Source organism: Halichoerus grypus, chromosome 4, assembly GCF_964656455.1.
Source record: "Halichoerus grypus chromosome 4, mHalGry1.hap1.1, whole genome shotgun sequence".
Classification (NCBI taxonomy): domain Eukaryota; kingdom Metazoa; phylum Chordata; class Mammalia; order Carnivora; family Phocidae; genus Halichoerus; species Halichoerus grypus.
The window spans coordinates 160,263,813-160,287,869 of NC_135715.1; the positions used below are offsets into that span (position 1 = coordinate 160,263,813).

General features: G+C 42.3%; 1 protein-coding gene and 1 long non-coding RNA gene across 19 annotated transcripts in view; one reads left to right on the top strand and one right to left on the bottom strand.

The window, feature by feature from the left end:
* Nucleotides 1-11,174: 11,174 nt before the first annotated feature.
* LOC118539754 (uncharacterized) lies at nt 11,175-12,799 on the bottom strand. Its single transcript, XR_004919319.2, has 2 exons — nt 12,070-12,799; nt 11,175-11,373 (listed from the first exon to the last, which is right to left on the bottom strand). It is a non-coding gene; the product is annotated as an uncharacterized LOC118539754 (long non-coding RNA).
* CFLAR (CASP8 and FADD like apoptosis regulator) overlaps nt 11,818-24,057 on the top strand; it is a 48,455-nt gene continuing 36,215 nt past the window's right edge. For 6 of the 18 annotated variants that reach the window (XM_078071182.1, XM_078071185.1, XM_036098573.2 and 3 more), the window contains exon 1: nt 14,425-14,556. The gene's annotated coding sequence lies outside the window, so the exon portion shown is untranslated. Of the gene's footprint in view, nt 11,970-12,972; nt 13,101-13,586; nt 14,007-14,424; nt 14,557-14,597; nt 14,617-24,057 lie in introns of those variants that run through there. The other 12 variants (XM_036098574.2, XM_036098585.2, XM_036098572.2 and 9 more) reach the window with 9 other exon arrangements.

The following is a 24,057-nucleotide window of genomic DNA, read 5'->3' on the forward strand; positions in this document are numbered from 1 at the left end:
CCAGACATTGTAGTTTTAATCTAGAATTTATTGTGGATCTTTTAATATCTTTAATGTTTTGACTTAATATGCTCAATCTTTCCTCTGTCTTTTTGAATGTGTGAAATATGGTTATAGTTTCATCTTAATATACTTGTCTACTAATTCTACTATCTGTGGCATTTCTGGAGCTGATTCTGTTGATTGATTGCTATCCTCATTTGGGTTGCCTTTTCCTGGTTCTTTATATTTTTGTAATTTTTAAATTAAATGCCAGGCTTTGTGAACTTTACCTTGTCAGGTGCTAGATATTTTTGTATTTATAAATATTTTTGAGCTTTGTCCTGAGATGCAGTTAAAGTATTTATAAACAGTTCAATCTTTTTGAGGCTTGCTCTTAACTTATGAGTCTAGAGTAGCTTTGAGTGTAGGGCTAATGTTCCTCCACTGCTCAGTGATCCATGAATTATAAGATTTTCTACTGTCTGGTGCAAACTTGATTCATTCTTGTCTCTGGATGAGCTTTCAGAATTGTTTCCTCTGCTTCTTTCAGGTAGTTCTCCCACACACTTGGATGGTTTCTCCCCTCATGTGCACTGATTAGCAGTTAGCTGAAAACTTCAGGGGAACTCTCTGAAGATCCTTAGAGCTGTCTCTCTGTGCATTGCTCTCATCTCTGGTACTATGCTCTGCAAACTCTAGGCACTTTAGCCTCCCAAGACTGTGTCTCCACAGTTAAAGGAGATGACTAGGCTTTGCCTGAGTTCTCTCTCCCTGTGCCACAACCTGGAAACTTTCCAGGCAGCAAGCTAGGAAAATCATAGGGCTCACCTCTCTCAAGAACCACTGTCCTACACTATTTGACGTCCAATGTCTGCAAACTGTTGTTTCATACATTTTGTTGATCTGGTTTTTAAGTTGTTTTAGACAGGAGGGTACTCTAGGCCTTCTTACTACATCTTGCCAGAGAAGAACTATAAAATCAACAGAACCACCAGTGGTTGCATGAACTGCATCTGAGCTTCTCCACATTCTGAGATTTAGATGGTATTACATTTGCAAAGAATAAGGCAGTCCCAGAAGCATTATTCACTCACTCAACAAACATTTAAACACTATGGCAGAAATGGTTAGCAGTCTACTTAAAATCCACTCTCTTTCCATATGATAGAATTGTGCTTGGGGAGGGACTGCCAGCTCAGGCGCTGTGGTTTTCCATACACCCCCTACCCTCCACCCATACACATACACATCTTGCTTCTCAGTATGGCCATATGTTTAGTATTCACCAATGGAACATGAGTGAAAATGAGATGTATGATTTCTAGGACAAGGATTTTAAGAAGCAGATATGCCTTCTTCACACTCTTTCCCCTTCTGCGGACTGACTGCTGAAGATAACAAATCCCCTGGAAATGATGAAGCCAAAATATGAAGGATTCTCAGTCTCTGAAATCACTGCATGGCAGGAAGCTGTATTTACCTCCTATGAACAAGAACATTTTCCTACATGATCACAATACCACTATCACACCCAAGAAATTTAATGTAAATATGCAATATTATCTAATATACAGCCTATGCTAAAATCCCTCCCTTGTCTATAGCTGATTTTTACTAACTTATTTATTATTCCTTTATCTCCAAAATAATACTTCCCCTGCTCCCCAATAATTATAAGTCCTCCCCAAAACTAAACCAATCCTAACTTGATCCATAGATTCTGTGCAATTTCAAACAAAATCCCAGCAAATTACTTTATGGATATTGACAAGCTGATTCTAAAGTTCATATGGGGAGGCAAAAGACCCAGAATAGCCAACATAATATTGAAGAAGAACAAAGTTGGGGGATTGATGTTATCTGACTTCAAGACTTACTATAAAACCACAGTAATCAATACAGTGTGGCATTGGCAATAGATCGTTGGAACAGAACAGAGAGCCCAGAAACAAACCCCCATAAAGACAGTCAACTGACTGTTGACAAAAGAGCAAAGATAATGCAATGGAGCAAAGATAGTCTTTTCAACAAATGATGCTGAGATAACTGGATCATATACATGCAAAAAATTGAATCTAGACACAGATCTTACACTGTTCACAAAAATTAACTCAAGATGGATCATGGACTTAAATGTAAAATACAAAACTATGAAACTCCTAGAAGATAACATCAGAGAAAACTTAAGTGACCCTGGGTTTGGCAATCACTTTTTAGATACAAGACCAAAGGCACAATTTATGAAATAAATAAATGATAAGACAAACTTCATTAAAATTAAAAATTTCTTCCTGTGAAAGACAATATCAATGGGGCGTCTGGGTGGCTCAGTCATTAAGCATCTGCCTTCAGCTCGGGTCATGATCTCAGGGTCCTGGGATCGAGCCCCACATCGGGCTCCCTGCTCAGCGGGAAGCCTGCTTCTCCCTCTCCCACTCTCCCTGCTTGTGTTCCTGCCCTTGCTATCTCTCTCTGTGAAATAAATAAATAAAATCTTAAAAAAAAAAAAAAAGAAAGACAATATCAAGAGAATGAGAAGAGAAGTCACAGACTGAGAGAAAATATTTGCAAAAAAGACACATCTGATAAAGGACTTTTATTCAAAATATAAAAAAAGAAATCTTAAAACTCAACAAGAAAACAATCTTATTTAAAAGTGGGCCAAAGACATTCGTGGACATCTTACCAAAGATGGCATACAGATGGCAAATAAGTATATGAAAAGATGCTCTACAACATATGTCATTAGGGAAATGCAAATTAAAACAGAATGAGATACCACTATGCTTTTATTAGAATGGCCAAAATCTGGAACACTGACAACACCAAATGTTGGCAAGGATGTGGAGCAACAGAAACTTACATACGTTGCTGGTGGGAATGCAAGATACCAACACTTTGGAAGACAGTTCTGTGGTTTCTTATAAAACTAAACATACTCTTGCCATACAAACCAGAAATCCTGCTTCTTGGTATTTACAACTTGGTATTTACAACATAAAATTGCAACTCCAACCAGACCAAAGGAGTTGCAATTTTATGTCCACACAAAAACGTGCACATAGATGTCTATAACAGCTTTCTTTGTAATTGCCAAAACTTGGAAGCAGCAACATGCTTTTCAGTAGAAGAATGGATAAATAAACTGTGGTACATCCGGACAATGGGATATTTTTCCATGCTAAAAAGAAATGAGTTATCAAGCCATGAAAAGACACACAGGAAACTTAAATGCATATTACTAAGTGAAGGAAGCCAACCTGAAAAGGATACATGTTGTATGATCCCACCTATGTGACATTCTAGAAAGAGCAAAACCATGGAGACAGTAGATCAGTGGTAGTACTATCTCCATATGAAGTGGGAGTAGAGGGCATTCTATTCTCAACATAGCTACTTCTATTTAACAACAGTCAACAAGCCTGATAGCCTGGGCTCTAGAGTTAGACTCCCTGCTTTTGAACCGAAGCTCTGCCAATTATTTGAACTCTGATTACTTACTTGTTTCACCTCTCTAAGCCTGTTATTTTGATTAGTGAAATGAGGACAATGGTTCTGACATAGAATTACATGAATTGATGTGTATAAAGAGCATATTAATGTGCCCATGATAAAATCATAGCTATCACCCACTGCATGCTGATTTTCAAATGGTAGCTCCCCTTGTCAAAGTACCTTTGCAGGACCCAGGAGGGTATATGTGCATGACAGTTTCTCCACTGGAGTCTGCCCTGAGCCATGGGGCTTAGCCCTATTTTTAACTTCAGTGTTAGGCCCTGAAGCACTATGTACTCTTCCATGTCTGACCTCTTGCACTTAGCATAATGTTTTCTTTCCTAACATTTTATTATAAAATGTTCATTCATAAAGAAAGGAAAACCAGAGTGTCTGAACATTTACTCTGTGTTAGGAAAGGGCTCCTCGCTGTGGGGCAACAGCATGGAAGTAGGTCATTGAAAGTAAGGAACAGCAGCGGCATGACATGGAAATGCCACATCTGTACCTAGGCTTGGTCTCCATCTGTGTCAGCATCTCCCTCCAGGCCTGCGACATCACTGAACCAGCTGGTGGCCTTGGGCTCTGATGATTTCTCTTTCCTCTGACCTTGACTGTCTTACTCTATCACACTCTGTACTCAACATATTCCTTTGGTGCTTCATGAAGGCAGATGACAGAACTCCGACCACACCATAGGAGAAATCAGGTGGACGTGGAAACTAGAGAAGTAGAGGGATGTGTGATCACTGCAACAAAAGATAATTAAATCCTGGTTGACAAAAAGAAGAGGGTCAAGGACAGAGCCAATATTTAAGCAGCAAACAAAGGAAAGGAAATCTATCTGTAAAGAGACCAGGAATGATCAGAGAGATGGGAGGTTAATCTGGAGAGAGTTGGCTCCTCGAAGCAAAGGAAGAAAGGAAAGAAAGGGGGAAAGAAAGGAAGAAAGTGTTTTAATAAGTGGGAAGGGGGGCAGATCAAATCTAAGATGAGGTATGTTTATCGGATGAGGAGACCTCATCAATATTCTTCCACTCTACTTGGGGAGCTCTGGCAGCCAGGCCTTTCCTTTGCAGGTGGCAGATTAAAAGAGTCATCCCTGCTAAATCTGGACAATTTAAAGGAAAACTTTGAACGCACTGACAATGGAGGTTCCCCAAGGAAATAGCTCAACCAGATCCTACCCTGAGATGTTCAGAATGGATTAGACCTATCTAGAAGCTCAGCGCTTCCAATCCACTTTTGTTAGCCTGTTTGTTTTAAAATCAACTTTATCAATGTATAATTTGCATAAATAAATGCCCTCATTTAAAGTGTATGGTTCAGGGGCACCTGGGTGGCTCATTCGGTTAAGCATCTGCCTTTGGCTTGGATCATGGTCTCGGGGTCCTGGGATCGAGTCCTGCCTGGGGCTCCCTGCTCAGCGGGGAGCCTGCTTCTCCCTCTACCCTTCCCCCCTGCTTGTGATCTCTCTCTCTCTCACACAAATAAATAAATAAAATCTTTTAAAAAATAAATAAAGTGTATGGTTCAGTACTTTTGACAAATATATACTCCCATGTAACTGCCATCTAATCAGTATACAGAATATTTCCATCACCCCCAAATTTTTCTTACGCCCCTTTACAATCAACACTTTCCTTGCCCACAAACACCAATTTACTTTGTCACCATAGATTTGTTTTGTGTTATAGGATGTCATATAAATAAACTATACAGTACTTTGTGTACTGTAAAATAAACCATATTTGTACTTTTTGTGTGTCTGGATTCTTTCACTCAGCACAATGCTTTCTTCCCAAACCTTTTGTTATAAAAACGTTCAATCATAGAACAAAACGGAAAGAATTTTGCAGTAAACACCCACATACCTACCACTAGCTTATACTATAGTTGACCCTTGAACAATGTGCGGGTTAGGGGTGCCAATCACCCATACAGTCAAAAGTCCATGTATAACTTTTTTTTTAGATTTTATTTTTTTAAGTAATCTCTACACCCAATGTGGGCTCAAACCCACAACCCTGAGATCAAGAGTCACATGCTCCACCAGCTTAGCCAGCCAGCTGCCCCCATGTATAATTTTTGACTCCCCAGAAGTTTAACTACTAATAGTCTACTGCTGACCAGAAGCCTTATTAATGACATAAACAGTTGATTAACACAGATTTTGTATGTTTTATGTATTATAGGCTGTATTCTTTCAATAAAGTAAGGTAGGGAAAAGAAAATGTTATTAAGAAAATCATAAGGAAAAGAGAATACATTTACAGTACTTTAAAAAATCTGCATAAAAGTGAACCTGCACAGTTCAAAGGTGTTGTTCAAGGGTCGACTGTATTAGATTCTACTATACTTGCTTTAATACATCCTTGTGTCCATTTATCAACCCATCTTATTTTTTGATGTATTTTAAAGACGTCAGTACATTTCCCCTAAATACTTTAGCATGCATATCAGACATAATTGTCCATGTTGTTGCATAAATGTGTTGCTTGTTCCTTTTTATCGCTGAGTAGTATTCCATTTGCCTATTGATGGATATTTAAGTTATTCCCAGTTTGGTTTTATTATGAATAAAGTTGCTATGAACATTCATATACAAGCCTTGTACAGATATATGCTTTTATTTATCTTGAATAAGTACTGAAGAGTACTTTTGTTGGGTCATATGGTAAGTATACCTTATAATAAATAGCCAAACTGTTTTCTAGGTGGTGCCATTTTACATTTCTGTTAGCACTGTATTTTTTTTTAAAGATTTTATTTATTTATTTGAGAGAGAGAGAGGGAGTGAGCGAGAGAGAGAGAGCGCACAAGCCAGGGTTGGGGGCAGAGAGGCAGAGGGAGAAGCAGACTCCCCGCTGAGCTGGGAGCCCGATGTGGGGCTCCATCCCAGAACTCTGGGATCATGACCTGAGCCAAAGGCAGACACCCAACCAACTGAGCTACTCAGTCGCCCCTGCTAGCACTGTATTAAATTTGCAGTTTTTCCATATTCTCACTGATACTTTATATTGTCAGTTCTTTTGATTTTAGCCATTCCAGTAGGCTTTTAATTTGCATTTCCCTAATAACTATTGATATCAAATATCATTTCATGTATTTATTGGCCATCGTGTATCCTATTTTGTGAAGTGTCTGTTCAAATCTTCGGCACATTTTTAAAATGGGTCATTTGTGGGGCGCCCAGGTGGCTCAGTCATTAAGCGTCTGCCTTCAGCTCGGGTCGTGATCCCAGGGTCCTGGGATCGAGCCCCACATCGGGCTCTTTCCTCGGCGGGAAGCCTGCTTCTCCCTCTCACACTCCCCCTGCTTGTGTTCCCTCTCTCGCTGTCTCTCTCTCTCTGTCAAATAAATAAATAAATAAAAATCTTAAAAAAAAATAAAATGGGTCATTTGTTTTATTATTATTGTTCATATATTAAAGTTTTATGTCCATTGTGAGATATATATTGGAAATATTTTCCCCTGGTCTATGGTTTTCCCATATTTTTATTTTCAATCTATTTGTATCTTTGAATCTAAAGTGTGTCTCCTATAGACAGTTACAGCTGTAGTCAGTCCAGTCTAACAAGCTTTCTTTTTGATTGGATTATTTAATCCATTTCCATTTATTATTATTATTGATATAACTGGATTTGTGTGTGCCATTTTACTTTTAGTTTTCTATATGTCTTGTGTCCTTTCTGTCCCTCTATTTTTTTTTACTGCCTCCTTTTGCATTAAGTGAATATTTTTTAATGCAGCATCATAATTTCTTTAATGATTTTTCAACATATATTTTTGAGTTACTGTTTTAGTAATTTCTCTAGGGTTTACCATATAAATCTTAACTTATCAGAAGCAGCTGGGATTTATACTAGCTAGTTCCAATGACATGTAGAAATGTTACTCCTACACAGCTCTATTTCTTCTTTCCTCCTTTTGTGGTATTTTGTTATATATATCACATTAATTAATGTTACACATCCCAAAATACATTGGTACAATTATTGCTTTACCATCTGTAGTAATTTCCTTATCCCAGTATGGCTTTGTTCCTACCCACCTCCCTGTGCTATTATTGGCAAATATATTTCACATACATTAATTTCTACATGTTATAGGTGCAACAATCCATTATATTACTTTATACAATTGCTTTTCAAATCAATTCGGAGGAAGAGAAAAATAATTTATACTGTCTTTATTTTCTTTATTTTTATTTTTTGTTTTTAATTGAATTATAGTTTACCTATAATATTATATTTGTTCCAGGTGTACAACATAGTGATTTGACAACTATATACATTATGAAATGCTCACCATGATAAGTCTATTTACCATCTGACTTATTTCAGCATAATACACTCTAGGTCCATCTATGTTGTCACAAATGGTTAAGATTCCATTCTTTTTTTATGACTAATATTCCATTTTGTGTATATATGTATATATATGTATGTATGCATATATGTGCATCACACCTTCTTTATCCATTCATGTATTGATGGACACTTAAGTTGCGTCCATACCTTGACTATTGTAATTAATGCTGCAGTAAATATAGGGGTGCATATATCTTTTTGAATCAGTGTTTTCATTTTCTTTAAGTAAATACCCAGCAGTGGACTTACTGGATATTACGGTATTTCTATTTTTTTTTCACTGTTCAAAGTTTATTTGGTATTTTAGTTGGTATGATACTTATATAGTTGGTTGCATTGTCTTTTTTACATTATATGGCAATGTACACTATATTCTGACATAGGTAGTACACAAAATAAGATCCTTTCGAACAGTTATGTGCAGTACATGCAATATTGAATTTATACATTGGATCCCAGGGTGTGACTGACTGGAGAAAAAAAAGATGGACTAGGCATGTTGGGTCTGGGTGAAGGAATCAGAAGTCACAGAACACACAGTAAATACACATCTGGTCTGGACATTCGTGGTACTGGCCAAGGTGCCTGAGGTGACGGAGCCATTTGACATTAACCGGTTTAGGACTACACAACACACATATCTTCCAGCGTCAGGATATGGCTGCAGGGTATGGTGAGCCATTCCTATCTGTAGCTTTAGGAAACTGATGTTTTTCCTAAGCTATTTTATTTTATTATTTTTTTAACCTTTTATTTAATTATGAGAGAGAGAGCATGAGCAGGAAGAGGGGCAGAGGGAGAGGGAGAAGCAGGGAGCCCAATGCAGGGGCTCAATCCCAGGACCTTGGGATCATGACCTGAGCTGAAGGCAGACACAACGCACTGAGCCACCCAGGCGCCCCTTAACCCAGGCCCAGGGGGCCAGCTCAGTAGCCAGTGGGATATTTAAACAAGGAGCTTGATCTGGTGGCCTGCAGCTAGCCGGCACGCCTTAGGGCAGTGGTGGTCACTGCCTTCTCGGTCCCCTAGGCTACAAAATAGACAGGCCTGGAAGGAGCCCTCCACCTTTTCTCATGTGAACATCTACCTGATAGGTAGATAAGCACGTGGACAAAAAACCTGATTAGGTGACAGGCGGGGGGGGGGGGGGGGGGGGGGGGGGCTTATCAGATTAAAACAACCAACACCAAAAAGCTCTCGGGTCCCCTCCCTATCCAGAAGCTTCCTACACTCAATAAACTTTGCTTTGCTGCCCACCACTCTGTCTGATCTACCTCTTCATTCTTTGAAGTGGCGTGACCAAGAACCTCGGGACCAAAGGAAAAGAAATCCTGCAACAGAACTACCACTTCAAACCAGAGGTAAGCGTGATTAGGACCCTAGTATTCCAGCATTCCCGACCAAGGTAGATCCTCTGTTCCATGAATGGGCTGGATGGAAAAAGGAGCCTCCATCTCTCAACCACACTTACCCTGGACTTAGCCTTAATATCAGGTAGCTCGGGGCAGGGTGAGAATTGCGGACATCCTGCTCCTCCCACTGGGATCGTGGGGAGAGGAGGCCCTGTGTTCTTGATTGCAGCAGACTGGTCAGGTGGTCTTGATTAAAATACCACAGATTCTCGGGCGCCTGGGTGGCTCAGTTGGTTAAGCGACTGCCTTCGGCTCAGGTCATGATCCTGGAGTCCCTGGATCGAGTCCCGCATCGAGTCCCGCATCGGGCTCCCTGCTCGGCAGGGAGTCTGCTTCTCCCTCTGACCCTCCCCCCTCTCATGTGCTTGCTCTCTCTCATTCTCTCTCTCTCAAATAAATAAATTAAAAAAAAAAAATCTTTAAAATACCACAGATTCTCACTCACTTTTCTTATCAAATTTTCATAGATTTTCTTGAATAGATGTTTTTTCATTTGCTATTTTCTCTTAGGACTATTTCTAAGGCTTTAAATGATTGTTTGTGGTTTGCTTGTTTTAAAATGATCTTCATTAGGAGCACCTGGGTGGTTCAGTTGGTTGAGTGTAGGACTCTTGATTTCCGCTCAGGTCCTGATCTCAGTCAGGGTCGTGAGACCGAGCCCCAAGATGGGTTCCATGCTGAGCATTTTAGAGCTCTCTCACTCTAAAAAATAAAAAATAATTTTCATCAGTTTCACTAGGGAGTGTCACTTGAGCTCTTCATGCTGTCATGCCAGTAGTTAATCTCTTCCGAAGTATTCTTGTAACTTTCCTATAAGCTTAAATTGAATTGAAAAGTTAAGGGAAGGGCGCCTGGGTGACTCAGTCGTTAAGCGTCTGCCTTTGGCTCAGGTCGTCAGGCTCCCTGCTCAGCGGGGGAGCCTGCTTCTCCCTCTCCCACTCCCCCTGCTTGTGTTCCCTCTCTTGCTGTGTCTCTCTCTGTCAAATAAATAAAATCTTGAAAAAAAAAAAATAGAAGAAGGAGAATATCTTAACAACAAAAAAAAAGTTAAGGGAAAAAAACACAAGAAAGTGGTTATTAGGAATAAATATTTTAAAAGACAAAGTGCTTTCACATTTGTTATTTATTATTATTCCCAAGCATCGATAACAAACACTAGCGGTGCTTGCTTGCTCCTTATGACAACTACAACTATTTTAAACAAACACCCTGGGTTCATAGCCTATCCAGTTATTGAGAAAGAGGACAATTTCACTTTACCCTTCAAGGTTCTTTTGTCTGGTCTAAGAATTAAATTAACATATGACAGATTAACAGGAGAATATAAAATTTATTTGCCCATCAAGCAATCAGGCAATTGAGGCTTATCTGCTATCCAGGGGTAAGGAGAAGGGGTAGGACGTCTGGGACTTCAAAGGGAAGGAAGACAATTCACAGGAAGATGAAAGAGTAAATGTTTGGTAAACAAACATTTGCTGGCCATACAGAAACAATGGGATTTAGAGAGGAATTTTAACAAACAGACTTTGCTAAATTCTTCTCTGTCTAAAACACCTAGTTCCTATTATACTGTAGTAAACTATGGTCAGACAGCTCTCTTCCCAGAGCAGGTCCTCCATCTACAGTCTTCTAAGCTACAGGGAGGGTCAAAGTTTCTTCCAGAGTCTTTTGTTTCTTAAAAATAATCACCTCAAGTAATCCACATGCCAAAGGGACACATTTCGGGGTGACAGTTTTCTCCCCTACACAGTCGAGGGTGTTAACAGCTGGTTGGCTGTGGTACAGGAGTGTTTTAATTCAAAGGGACTCATTGGGGTCGGTGAGTGGGAGCGCTGGGGTTTTGGAATATAGGTGAGGTTCACTGGAGCGCAGTGTGGAGCCGAGGGCGGAGAAAGAATTTTTGAGACGTCTCTGATGCAAAAAGGTGGTTTATTAAAGCAAGGGGACAGGACCTGTGGGCAGAGAGAGCTGCCCTGGGTTTGTGAGAGGTGGCTGATTGTCTACTGTGGGGTTGGGGGACTAAGGAAAAGGGAGGTTTCAGAAAGATTGTCTTATGTGAAAGAAGACTCACAGGATACCTGGAGGCTTTGCCATTGTCAAGGTTGTTTCTCCTAGAAAGCAAGGCATTAACAGTAAGACAGTTGGGAGGCTCCTGGAGGAACATTTCGCTCTGCCCGCTTCAAGTATCTGTCAAGGGGCTGCAGGTTATAAGGACATTTCATTGTATCTACATTTCCTGCTGAAGCTAGGTTATTGATAGAAATGCTTTGTTCTTGTAAATTGCTAAGACATTTGTAACCCGAGGGAGACTCCTGTCTTGCAGGATTGTGAGCTCTGTAAGTTAACTATTTGTTTTTCCTTTCCTTAGCTTTAGGGCAGCCAGGAGTGCCTGAGGAATGTCACACCTGTTCCATCTGGGGGAGGGGGTTGTGGGATGTCAGCTTCTGCTTTGTCCCCTTCTGCTCCCTCATCAGGGGGCGTCTCTGGGCCTAACACAGTGAACGCTAGGCCATCAAACTTTCTTAGCGTTAAGTGCCCAGAGAAGTCTTGAGTGAGAAAGGCCAATGGAGGCGGGACTGGGGCTGGAAGGCGCCACGTCCGCCAACAGGCTTAGACTTTCAGTTTCCTTTTCTTCATCTTTCAGGCGTCATTGTCAGCAAAGCCTGATAGGTCGAAGCCTAAGAAGAGCCCCGCTGTGAGCAAGACGGTACGTGCCCAGTGCTTGCTCCCCTGACTCCCCACCCTCCCCAGATCCCAGACCCTATGCCTCCCCTCCCCCCCCATCCCCGGTGCCGCCTCTCCCGCACCTCGCAGCTACTCCTGGACTAGCTCTTCCCGGAACTGGCCTGGGGCGGGCGATTCCAGGCAAGGGTTAGGGGAGGAGTGGGCCTTCCGGCAGATGACTCAGTCCGCTAGGGTCCTATTTGCTGTTTGTGGGGCAGGGGCCGGCGCAGGCGGAGGGGGCGTGGAGGGGGCGGCAGCCGCGGGACAAACCTCCCGACAAACGGGCTCCGCCGGCCGGTTCTCCCCAGCCCCGGATCTCAGGTGGGTCGCGGGAGGCTGCAGGAGTCCCGGGTGCTGTCCGGAAGCCCCCCCCCCCCCCCACCGGGTCACATAACCGTTGCCCAACACTGAAGCTCCAGAGGACGAGTAAACGTTGCTTAAAATCATCCTGAGAGTTGCTCAATTCCCGGGACAAACTGTTCTAAAGCCTCGGCAGCGTCCTTTCGAAAAGCTGATGAGAAAGAAGACTTTTCCGGCATGATTACGTGTCTCCGCAGTAGTAGCCAGCCTGGCAGGAATTTTTACTTTATTGCAATAGCCTGGTGAAATAGGTCAGGGTTGTTTTGCACAGCGGTGTAATATATATTTTGGCAAACTGCAAGGAAACTTCCTTGCCAAAGTTTGGAATGACTAGTAATATTTTTGTAAAGCCTTAACATAGACTTGTTCCCCGCTCCCCGCCTTTCCCCTCATCAAAAAACAAACAAACAAACAAACAAAAACTGGGAAATGTTGATTTCAAGATGTTCCTGCTTGATGGTGTCCGGATTTGGACAGAAGGACATGTTCTTTTTAAACATTAACAGTGGAATGCAATAGAACAAAGGCCAGGGAGGCATGTTTTGGTTCTAGGGAACAGGAAATGAGTAGGGCGTGGGTTAGGAAGGGCTGTAAAGCCCTCTCGAATTATTTTCATTTGTTGACATTGACATTTAATTTACGCAATGAGATTTTAGTCCCAATAGAGAATAGAATATGTTAAGCATTTTGGACACCGACAAACCCGGATAATCTAAAACTAAGACGGGGCTCTGATGGGCTTGACCTACTTTAGGTAAGAGAGTTCAGATAAGAGGAACAGAATTTTTGGTATTTTCCCTCTAGTGGTTCCCCTAAATAATCTTACAAAAAAGTCTCAGTGGGAGAAAATTTCGCCTAACACCAAAATTACAAAGAAAACAAAAGAAAAGACTCGGGTTTGGAAGGGAATTTTGAATGTTTGCCGTACAGAAGTTTTCATCTTTCATGCTAACATTTGTTTTACTTACAGCTTCTGGGATGGATGTCCTGATTAAAACGGCTTTTTCTAACGACTGACCGTTTTCTACTTCTGTTTGTAACTGACATTTGCACTTCTCTTTAACACTGTATTACTTACTAGCTCGCGACCGCTTTCGGAGGTGAATCCGCCTGCAGGCCTGCCGCGGTGGGGTGCACCTTGCCCCCTGGGCGTCTTGCACGACCGCGGTGGGGGAGGGGCGGGAGGGAGCGCAGTCTCAGGCAGTTTGCAGCGGTGGCAGGCGGCCTGCTGGAAGCTGCGACCGAAATAGGTTCCGTCTCTGCGGCGCGCGGAGTCACAACTTCGCCCTCAGCGCGTAGGTGGGGCGCAGCCACAGCACCCACTCATTCTCCGCGAGCAGCACGTAATTCCCCCGAGCTCCACGTGGCCCATGGGAGAGTTTCGGGACAGCCGCGGGTGTACCCTTGTGGAGTTTTTTCAGGTGCGGGGGCGGAGGGTTCTCGAACCGTAAGTCTCTCGTCGGCTGCCTGGAAGAGGCGCGCAGGGGCTTAGCTGGAAGAGGCTCCCGGAAGCCATCTGGAGGGTCCGCTTGTTGATGGGTGCGGCGCTCTCCTCCAGTTTCTGGAGTACTCCCCACGCCGGTTTCCCGGAGCTACAGTCCTTCACGGGTGGGTCTCGCTCCCGCCCGAGATCCAGCGGGAGAGCCGGGGCTGCCCGGGCGTGAGTAGACTAAGAATCCTGTCCGTCTCTCCTCTCTCGACCCGAGCCCCAGTGCTGGAGTCGCCTGGGCTCCGGGGGTGTAAGGGCACTGCTCCTGACCCCCCCCCCCCAATGGATTGAGCCGCTTTTAGCCCTTCTGGTCTGTTCTGGAGCCTCCTGGGGACTCACCTACAGCAGTCCCGAGTCACCAGGCGTGTCACTGTTTTAAATCTCAGGAATGGACTCCGTTTGGTTATTTCTTCCTTGTAGGGCCCCAAAGGCTAATTAAACTCGTGTTTATGGACTGAACTTGCCTCCTTTCCTTTGATTCGATGTAATCCTGCCAACATGTATTGAACTCCTATGGGCCAGGCTGAGTTCTGGGTGCTGGGGACATAGAGATGGATCTGAACTTGGTTCCTTCCTCCCCCAGAAGCTCACAGAGTGGTTGGGGGAGCCCAAGCAAAGTTACCTACACGGGTAACTTAGATTCAAGGCAGCCTAGACAGGGGCCACTGACAGCCAAGAATGGGAGGAAGACAGTTGGGCCACGCAGGAGAAGTAATGACAGGTAACAGAGGGCAACGTGTACTCACGCTCATTCTTGCTTTGCTTACTATCCATCAGTGAGGTAGGTAAGAAACACTATCATTACTGCAATGCCCTTTTTTCTCCTTTATGTTCAGCTCCTGTCACTTACTCTCAGAAGACTCCATAACCTACCACCACCACATGTTCCCTTCCTCTATACTTTCATTTTGTGGTTGTCTTTACACTTACCATAGAATTGCACTTAACACTCTGTATTGTAATGCTTTTCTTCAGAAACTTTTCAGTTAAGTTGTATTATAATTATCTGTGTTAAAATATATGCAAAGTAAATAGAGAGAGCCCTTAGGAGTCCATTCCCTAAGATAACAGAAGGTTGAAGTTTAATGTTTTTCCAGACACTTTATACACTCAAATACAGACTTTTAAATGTTTTTAAAATATTTATTTTGTATGATGCTTTTTCTTCAATTGCATTTCAGAGCTGGTGTTTATTTTTTTCTATTAACATCTCTTCTTTTCTCAGATGGAATTTCACTCCCCTCCAACGTCAGTGTTTCTAATGAAAGATTTTTTTCCTAATGACCACTTTTCTCTTTTTGAGAATGTGTGTATCCACAGTTTACACTTAATTCATTTGCTTGTTTATATGTCTCCAATGTTTTTTCTCCCTCAGTTCTGGGTTTAGAGAAGTCTTTTCTTCTTTGACCCCATGTACATATGAATACATATATATATATGTATATGCATATATATATATAAATATATATAAATATTTTCTTTCCAGATAACACTGCTTCTTTCTCTGCTTTTAGCCACTTTGTCTTTATTTGGCCATTTAAGTTTTTGTGCAAAACAGACCAACAGCTTCTTCATTGTTTTCCTCTTATTCTATACATTGGGTTGTCATCTTTGGTAATTCAGTGCTTGTGAAAGAACTAACCTTCACCCATGTGATACCACATTCATCTGTATATTCAAGATGGTTTGTGTCTTCTGCAGGGAACTCTTCAATTGGAGAAATTAACCCATTTTATTTACATTAATATCTATATACTTAAGTTTTTCAGTGTAATTAAAAAATCCTCTTGTAGCTACTTGCTCCAAGGTTTAAAATGTTCCTCAGGCTAATGGCTTCAGTCTATCATCTGATTTTACAAGTGGGAACCAAAGCTTCCTTATCTACTTGTCAAATTCTTGAGCTTTTTTAAAAATCTTTTGGATCTTCCCTTTAGCCTACTGTATCTTTTTTGTTTGTTTTTGGTTTTGTATTTTACTTGAAGCTTTCAAAAAGTATCGTTCTTAAAATCAATGATTTTGTTTTAAAGAGTAGATGAATGACAAATCTGGTTTGGATACTGTCTGGTGAATGAACCAAATTCCTTGCAAGAATGACCAAAGCTTGATTCAGAGTTGAGTAAAATAAATCAATAATAAGTGAATCCCTTCATTCAGCATTTACTGAGCACCTGCATTTACCGAGTCTATCTTTTTTAGCTGGATTGTCAACAGGAATGTCAAGGAACCTAGAAAGAGGGAGCAGGAAGATCAGAACAGTTAAATAGGTACCAGAGATAGTGATGAGGCTGAGGCAAATGGGGAATTTTTATTTTCTTCTTTACTTTTCTCCATTTTCCAGATTTACATATAGCATGCAAGTAGTGCTTTTTATAATTAGGAAAAAGAATGCTATATAGAAGAATCGCAAGGGCTTTATATCTCCATTATTATGCACAACTTATGATTTTGAACAGGACTATCTCCTGACGGACCAACCTTGGAGAATCCATTGTATGAACTGAACAAATATACTTGCTAGGTTGAATTTTTACTTCAAGCTAGTCTTGTATAGATGGGCTTCAGTGCAGAGAAATGTCTGCTAAATAATTTATTTTAGTGTGGCATAATTGGACAGATAGGGTTGTTTCTTGAGCCCTTTCTAATTCCTTTGATGAAATCCTTGAGGAGAAGGATTGTGTATTTTCCTGATTGCGGTTGTATGGTGATAAAGATGACCTACAAAGAACAGGCTAGGTCACAGCCCTCCTTTGCACTGCTTGGAACTAAGATCTGGTCTCTGACCTAAGGCTTTGCTGAAGCATTAAAATTTGGAATCTTGCTCAAACTCAGCTTTGCCTGTTGCTTTTTGTTGTTGAGGAAATTGAAGCCTCAACAACTGATGAATGCAGTAAATGCTTCACACTGTCCTATGGCTGTTTTTCAATCACATGAGTGAATATAGTGATAGTTCGGGCCGCCTGGGTGGCTCAGTCGTTAAGCGTCTGCCTTCGGCTCAGGTCATGATCCCAGGGTCCTGGGATCAAGCCCCGCATCGGGCTCCCTGCTCAGCAGGAAGCCTGCTTCTCCCTCTCCGATTCCCCTTGCTTGTGTTCCCTCTCTTGCTATGTCTCTCTCTGTCAAATAAATAAATAAAATCTTAAAAAAAAAAAAAAATATATATATATATAGTGATAGTTCATGGACAATTAGTTGTGTCTTAAACTTACACCATCTCATACAAGGTATTAGTAATTTTGATGATGTCCTATTTGAGGAAATAATTCTTTAAATTTAGGCACTTTTTTTTTTTTAAAGGATTTTATTTATTTATTTGACAGAGAGAGACACAGCGAGAGAGGGAACACAAGCAGGGGGAGCAGGAGAGGGAGAAGCAGGCCTCCCGCAGAGCAGGGAGCCCGATGTGGGGCTCGATCCCAGGACACTGAGATAGTGACCTGAGCTGAAGGCAGACGCCTAACGACTGAGCCACCCAGGTGCCCCAAATTTAGGCACTTTTGAGGCCATCCTGAGAGAATTATACCACATGCAAAGGATTGGCCTAGAGGTTTGGTAAAAATGAAAATCTTGACACATAAATCTTAGAGTTTTAAAAATTATGGTAATGGCAAAGGATAAAATTTTAGCTAAAGGTACAGTGAGACAGACCTTTTGTTAAAAGGCCAGGGGATCCACCAAGGTTGGCTGGAGACATTGTATTCTGCCTGTTCAAGATGGGGTCCTGTCGGCTCCTAGGAAGACCTTTATGGCTTCTGGGATCGAGTCCTGTATCAGGCTCACCAAGCCTCTTACAATCACACAGTAAGCCACTCTTAAACAATAGCATTGTTATCCCTTATATTTGCAAAACCTTCCTTTCACAATCTGTTTCCTGGATCTAACAACCGGGTTCCAAGTATGATACCTATGTCAACACCAGCTCCATCTTGCTTCATTGTAGGTTACGAAAGGATGAATAGGCATCCCACGTGTGTGGGCCTGCTGGAGCTGTGTAATGATGGCCAGTCAGTTCTTGGGAGGGTGAACTTGGTAAGCCTGGCCACGGCTCAGCATAGCCTAATGAAGATGAACGAGAACCTACCTGTCCTCAAGGACCTTACCGCATATGAGAGATACCCAACCAGAATAAGATAAATGTCAGAAGAGTAAAAACAGTGCTACAAAGCAGCAGGAAATGACCTGACTTAGGGATCAAGATAAGCTTATGGAAGAGAAGCCTTGAAAGATGGGATAGAATTTCAATAGGCAGAGACTGGGAAGAGGGAAGGGGCTTTCCAAAGGGAGGCAAATGCTTGAGCAAAGAGGTTGGGACAGAAAAGCCCTGTCCAGAGAACATTGAGTTATCTATTTGTCACGAGTTAAATTACAAGTTGGGCAGAACTCTTAGGTCTTCTTGGGGCGATACTCTTAGGTACTTGGGCTACGTAGAAGTTTGCCCTCATAGAAATTTAACTTTGGTTAAGATGGAATGGGCCATGGGGCGCCTGGGTGGCTCAGTTGGTTAAGTGTCTGCCTTTGGCTCAGGTCAGGATCCCAGGGTCCTGGGCTCCAGCCCTGTGTCAGGCTCCCTGCTCAGCAGGGAGTCTGTTTCTTCCTCTCTCTATACCTCTTCTCCTGCTTGTGCTCTCTCACTCTCTTTCTCAAATAAATAAAGTCTTAAAAAAAAAAGATGGGGTGCCTGGGTGGTTCAGTCAGTTAAGCGTCTGCCTTTCGCTCGGGTCGTGATCCTCGGGTTCTGGGATCGAGTCCTGTATTGGGCTCCCTGCTCCTTGGGGGGCCTGCTTCTCCCTCTGCCTCTACCCCTCCCTCTCTCTCTGTCTGTCATGAATAAATAAAATAAAATAAAATAAAAAGATGGAGTGAGCCATTGCATTGAATGGATTTACTTTTATTGACCCTGGTGATTCTGCTTATGTTTTTGTGTCTAATTAGAAGATTCATACTCTACTCTCTGTCTAGATGATTTCTCATTCTGTGGTTCTTTCATTTCCTCATTTTCTGCCACCTCTATGCAAGTGTTATGAACCAGGGAGGTGATTGGAGGTGATGTTATGTTGCAATCTGTGGGAGCTTCCCTGAGAGTCACGGGACTGAGCCCCATTAAAGAACTTTATAAAAATATCTTATAATTCTATGTCATTTTATAATTGAGATTATCTATTGCTTGTGGGCAATTTGCTATAATTGAAATGCATGGCTTGTGAAGCCAAGTAATGTTTTAATGTATATTTTTAGCTCCCGATGCATAATAATGGTCAGTAACATCTCAAATTGGAAAGTGTTTATGGCTCAGCCTGATACATGGTCCTCTAGACCATGTTTGAGTATATATCTGCAGCATTCCAGAAATCAGGAACCACATGATGATCTATTATTTATAGATCGATTATTTATAAACCTCATTTTAAATATCTGTGTGTGGGGGGGAGTGTTGTGCAAAATGGCATTTCATGCACTCTCTTAGGTTTAAAATGCCTCAGGTGGAAGAGGAAAGATGGGTTCATTATATTAGCTGTTTGAATTGTTACCCACACAGCCCACCTCCACCAATTCTGTACACGCATGGAAGGTGAAGGTGGCTTCTCTTAGGTTTGGGATGACTTCACCGAACTCCGGTGAGATAGCCACCTCCTCTTTTGCCCAGGATCATGTAACCTCTTCTCCTTGATACTTCCAGAGTGTTCTGGGCGACTCTCTGAGGGACCTGATGTTTCTGTTTCAGTGGGGATTTCCAGACACCTGAAAGTTCCAGCTTTAGAGGCTGCTTCCTGCAGATGGTGAAGCTGGCTCTCCTCCATCACCCCCCAGTTTGGTGGTGTCCTGGGAAGTAACATTTGCTTTCATACTGTGGCCATGCTTGTTTTCCTGCCACACCGTGACTTTGCTTCAGGTAGAGAAGCAGTACAAAGAATGGAGGATTCAGTATGTCTTTGAATAGGTTAAGGTATGATGGGAATTAGTCATGTTGGTGGCTGTGTTATTGATTACAGAGAATGTCGTGTGCTTCAGATACCAGACGGTTTGGAGGCAAAGTGACATTCTGGTGAGAAAGATTGAGAAACCTGACTTAAGTTAACCACATTTTACTGTCACCTGTTGGGGCCAATGCTGGGTACCAGGGAGGTATGTCCATCATACTGTAATGATACAAAGAAGTTACTGGCCAAGTCTGTGTGGACTCTTCCCAGGAAAGCTTTACACAGTGGGAGATGCTTCAGCTGGCCCTAAAAGCTGAGAAGGGTTTTGCTGGACAGGTAAGTGGAAGAGGGTAGTCCAGGCAAAGGCATAGAGGCGTGGGAAAGAACTCTGTGTTGAGGTTAGGCTGAAGCCACATGTGCAAAGTATGTGTTAATGAAAGATGAGGGCAGGTGCTGGACCACAAGAGGCCTTGAATGCAAAGAAAATTGGAACCTGCAATGGGAGACGAGGAATCATTGGAAGGTTTGAATTAGGAAAATGACTTAGTTCAAGCATGGACTTCAGAAAGTTCATTCTGATAGAGGATTGATTTGGAGGGGTTGAGACCAGAGGCAGGAAAAACAGAAAGACCAGGAGAAAAGTCCTGCGTGAGAGATAGATACTAGGGTACACCCTCATTTAAGGAACAGGTGCAGAAAGAGGGTGCTGAGGAGTCAGAGAAGGTTAGGGAGGGACTGTGTAGAATATAGTGGTGTGAGGTGAGCCAAAGCAGTTTCCAGTAGGGATTAATCAGCAGCATCAGATGGGATAGAGTGCCCAGGTAAAAGAGAACTTCCAAGTGACCTTGGATATGGCCACTAGGTCACCAAGTCCCCTACAAGAGCACTGTCGGCAGGACTGGGACACTAGGGTGTGCAGAGTGAGGCACTCACTCAGGCACAACATTTAAGGGGGTGCTCAATTCAATAATCAAGAGAAATTTTTAGTGCAATATTTTGAAAAAAATCGACGTTCATGCAAAAAATTCACAGTGAGCAAACTGTCAAAATTTAAAATAGACACAGCATCAGTTTATGGATTTTTCTTTGGCCTCAGTTCCAGTATGGCTCCATACTGAGCGTCATTTTGTAAAGGATACGGTGAGAGGGAGGATTCAGGGAGGAGCTAATTGAGGAGTGAATTGAAGTTGTAGGAATTGAGGCACTGAGTGCAGACTCTTCCTTCATGAGGTTCCTGATTTACGTGAAAGGAAATAAAGCGAAAGGGTGGTTGGCTTCAGGATCTCAGGCTTAAGGGATTTTTCGTTTTATGTATTTATTTTTTTTTTAAGAGAGGAGAGACTTGAACGTATTTATAAGCTAAAGGTAGAGAGGTTGACGAAAGAGTAGTTGTAGGGGCTCATGGAGACAGGAGGGCACACGGGGAGTGGTGGGAAGGTGGAAGATTGTGGGAATTTACTCCTGATAAATGGCAAGTTCGACCTATGAGAAATGGCACCAGTGGGTGGTGGTAAGGTACAAGAAAGCCATGAAGGCTGGAGCTCTGGCAGAGGTGGGAAAGGAGCTGACCAAGGTCCTGTAAAAGCAATTGCTGAGCAGCAATAAGGGGCCAGCTCAGCTTGAAAGCCACAAGCGTTTGGTGCGATCTTTTCCCCCTCTCCTCAGCATGACTTGCTACTCTAAATGTATGAGTGGAGGAGGCTCACCATCTGAAGATGGGATGCTGGGGTGGCCGACCATCCTGAGACTCCTGGGACTGAGGAGTGTCCTGAGAACACAGGCTTTTTGGTGCTAAGACTGGAAAGTCCTGGCAAGCCGGGACCAGTCCTATACCAGAAGTGTTGCAGAGCTGGTAGTCAGGAGGCAAAGGGCAGATAAATGCAGGTACTGGTCAGAGAGAGTTCCCATGTGTCTAGGACTAGTCTGGGGAGAAAAGGAAGTGAGTCATTACCGGGTAGCAACTTGTGAAACTCCATTTATTCATTGATTCATTCAACAGATACTGATGAAATGCCTATTACGAGTCGGGCACTGGGGTCCTTGCACAGGAATTGCGTAGATTATCCTTCTGTGGTGACTAAGGTCAGCTGGTGCTCAGGACCCATTCTCATCTCTGTCTAGAGGATGGAAAGTTACAAACTGCATTTCCTAGACTCCTTTATAGCCGGGATGTGAACTAAGTTCTGCCAGCTAGGTGCATTCAGGTAAGATTTGTAAACAGAAATGAGGTAGAGGCCAATAGCTGGCTGCTTTTCTTAGTTCCTCTGTTGGCAAGCATGATGGTGGTGAGGTAGGGATTTGGGCAGCAGCGTTATGGTGTCCAGTCACCAGCTTTGGAGATGTTGGAAGCAGGTGGGATGGTCGAATGCTTTTGTACAAAGTGATCTCTGGGTCACTTCCATGCAGGTGAGCCCAGCACTCCCAGGGACAGCCTCCTGATTCCCCACTGCCCTGGCTTAGACAAGATCTTTTGGGGTTCTATAGGAGCTTTTCTCAGAAGCCCAGGCAAGAACACTTTCATCCAACCCTTGCAACAGTTTTGTAAGCATCCATATTAAATGTATTTCTACTGAAAATACTGGGAGTGCTTTCTGTTTCTAGAACCTGACACTGCTCCTTCTATTAGTGTTGTGGATATTAACGCTGATGACATCGGCTTTGTTTGGTGTTAACTAGCAACCGTTCCATGACTTCTACTTGAGAAATGAAACTAGAACTGGTCTTAGGTTTAGTTGCTTTGCTTGTGAAGATTGGGGACAGTTTGAAGCACTGTGGAGAGTTTGTGTGGGTGTGGAAAAGAAAGGGGAGACAATTATTAAGCTAGAATTTGCCAGTGAGGGGAGGAAAGAAAAGGGGGATTTCGTACAAATTTTAGAAAACATACCCAGATGCCAGTTTTGTCTGGCGAGGGAAGGTGAACTGCTTAAAACAGTAGAGTGAAACAAACTGGCAGAATATCGATCAGTCAGGAGGAGTGGGTATTTGAAAGCAAGAAAGAACAAGAGTTGGGCTTGGATTACCCCTTTGTCCTTCAGCAGAGGGAGGAGAAGCAGGTGACTTCTGAGGAGGAGAGTGGAGTGCAGAGCTAGACAACTCAGCAAGGGGGAGCTGGGAGGTGCCAAGGACCGTCCTTTCTCAAAACTTCTAAAGAACTCATTGTACTTGCCACCCCCTCCTAACCCCCTCTACCCCATCTTTTGAACCATGTTAAATAAAATCTGACGTGTTCTTTTGGAGGATAACTTTGGAATGCCTCTAGGCTTTCTTTCTTTCTTTTTTAAAGATTTTATTTATTTATTTATTTGACAGAGAGAGAGACAGCGAGAGAGGGAACACAAGCAGGGGGAGGTGAGAGGGAGAAGCAGGGCTTCCCGCGGAGCAGGGAGCCCGATGCGGGGCTCGATCCCAGGACCCTGGGATCATGACAAGGCGGCTCAGTCAGTTAAGCAACTGCCTTCGGCTTGGGTCATGATCCTGGAGTCCCAGGATCAAGCCCCCTGTCCGGCTTCCTGCTCAGCGGGAAATCTGCTTCTTCATCTCCCTCTGCCCCTCCCCACTTATGTTCTCTTTCTCTCTCTCAAATAAATAAATAAAATCTTAAAAAAAAAAAGAAAACCTACAGGGTTCCCCTTTGGTTTATTATTGTTTTTTAATTTTATTGTACTGAGGTCAGAGAATGTGGTATAATGTACATTTATTTTGACATCTGTATACCTATTTCTCGGCCTATAAAGTAAAATGTTACAAATTCAGTCATTTCCCCTCTGCGTTTTTATCTAGTCACATTCTGTTCATGCTGTAATGGAAACCACTTTTCTGAATTCAGTATTTATTATTACTGTGTGTTTTTTCATATTTTTACTACACACACACATTGCTAAACAATATATGGTTATTATTTTTAACATTTAGGATTTTAATGTAAATTAATTGTATGGTATGTATGCTTTAGCAACTTGCTTTCTGCTTCAGCAAAAATATTTGTTGTTTTGTGTTTTGTTTGTGAGATTCATGTAGTTCTAGTTCAGTCATTTTCAGGGCTGTATAGTGTTTCATTGAAGGATTATAATATTTTATTCAGTCTCTTCTTGATAGCCTTTTAGATGGTTGATGGTTTCCTTTTTTTTTTTTTTTTTGCTATAACATCTACTGCTGCTAGAAACATTGTGTATATGCCTTGGTATACCTGTCTGAGAGTTTTTAAGGGATATTTACATAGGAATGAAATCTTCATGTCATAATGTATGTTTTAATCTTTATCAGATATTGCCAAATTGTTCTTCAAAGTAGTCATACTAATTTATGAT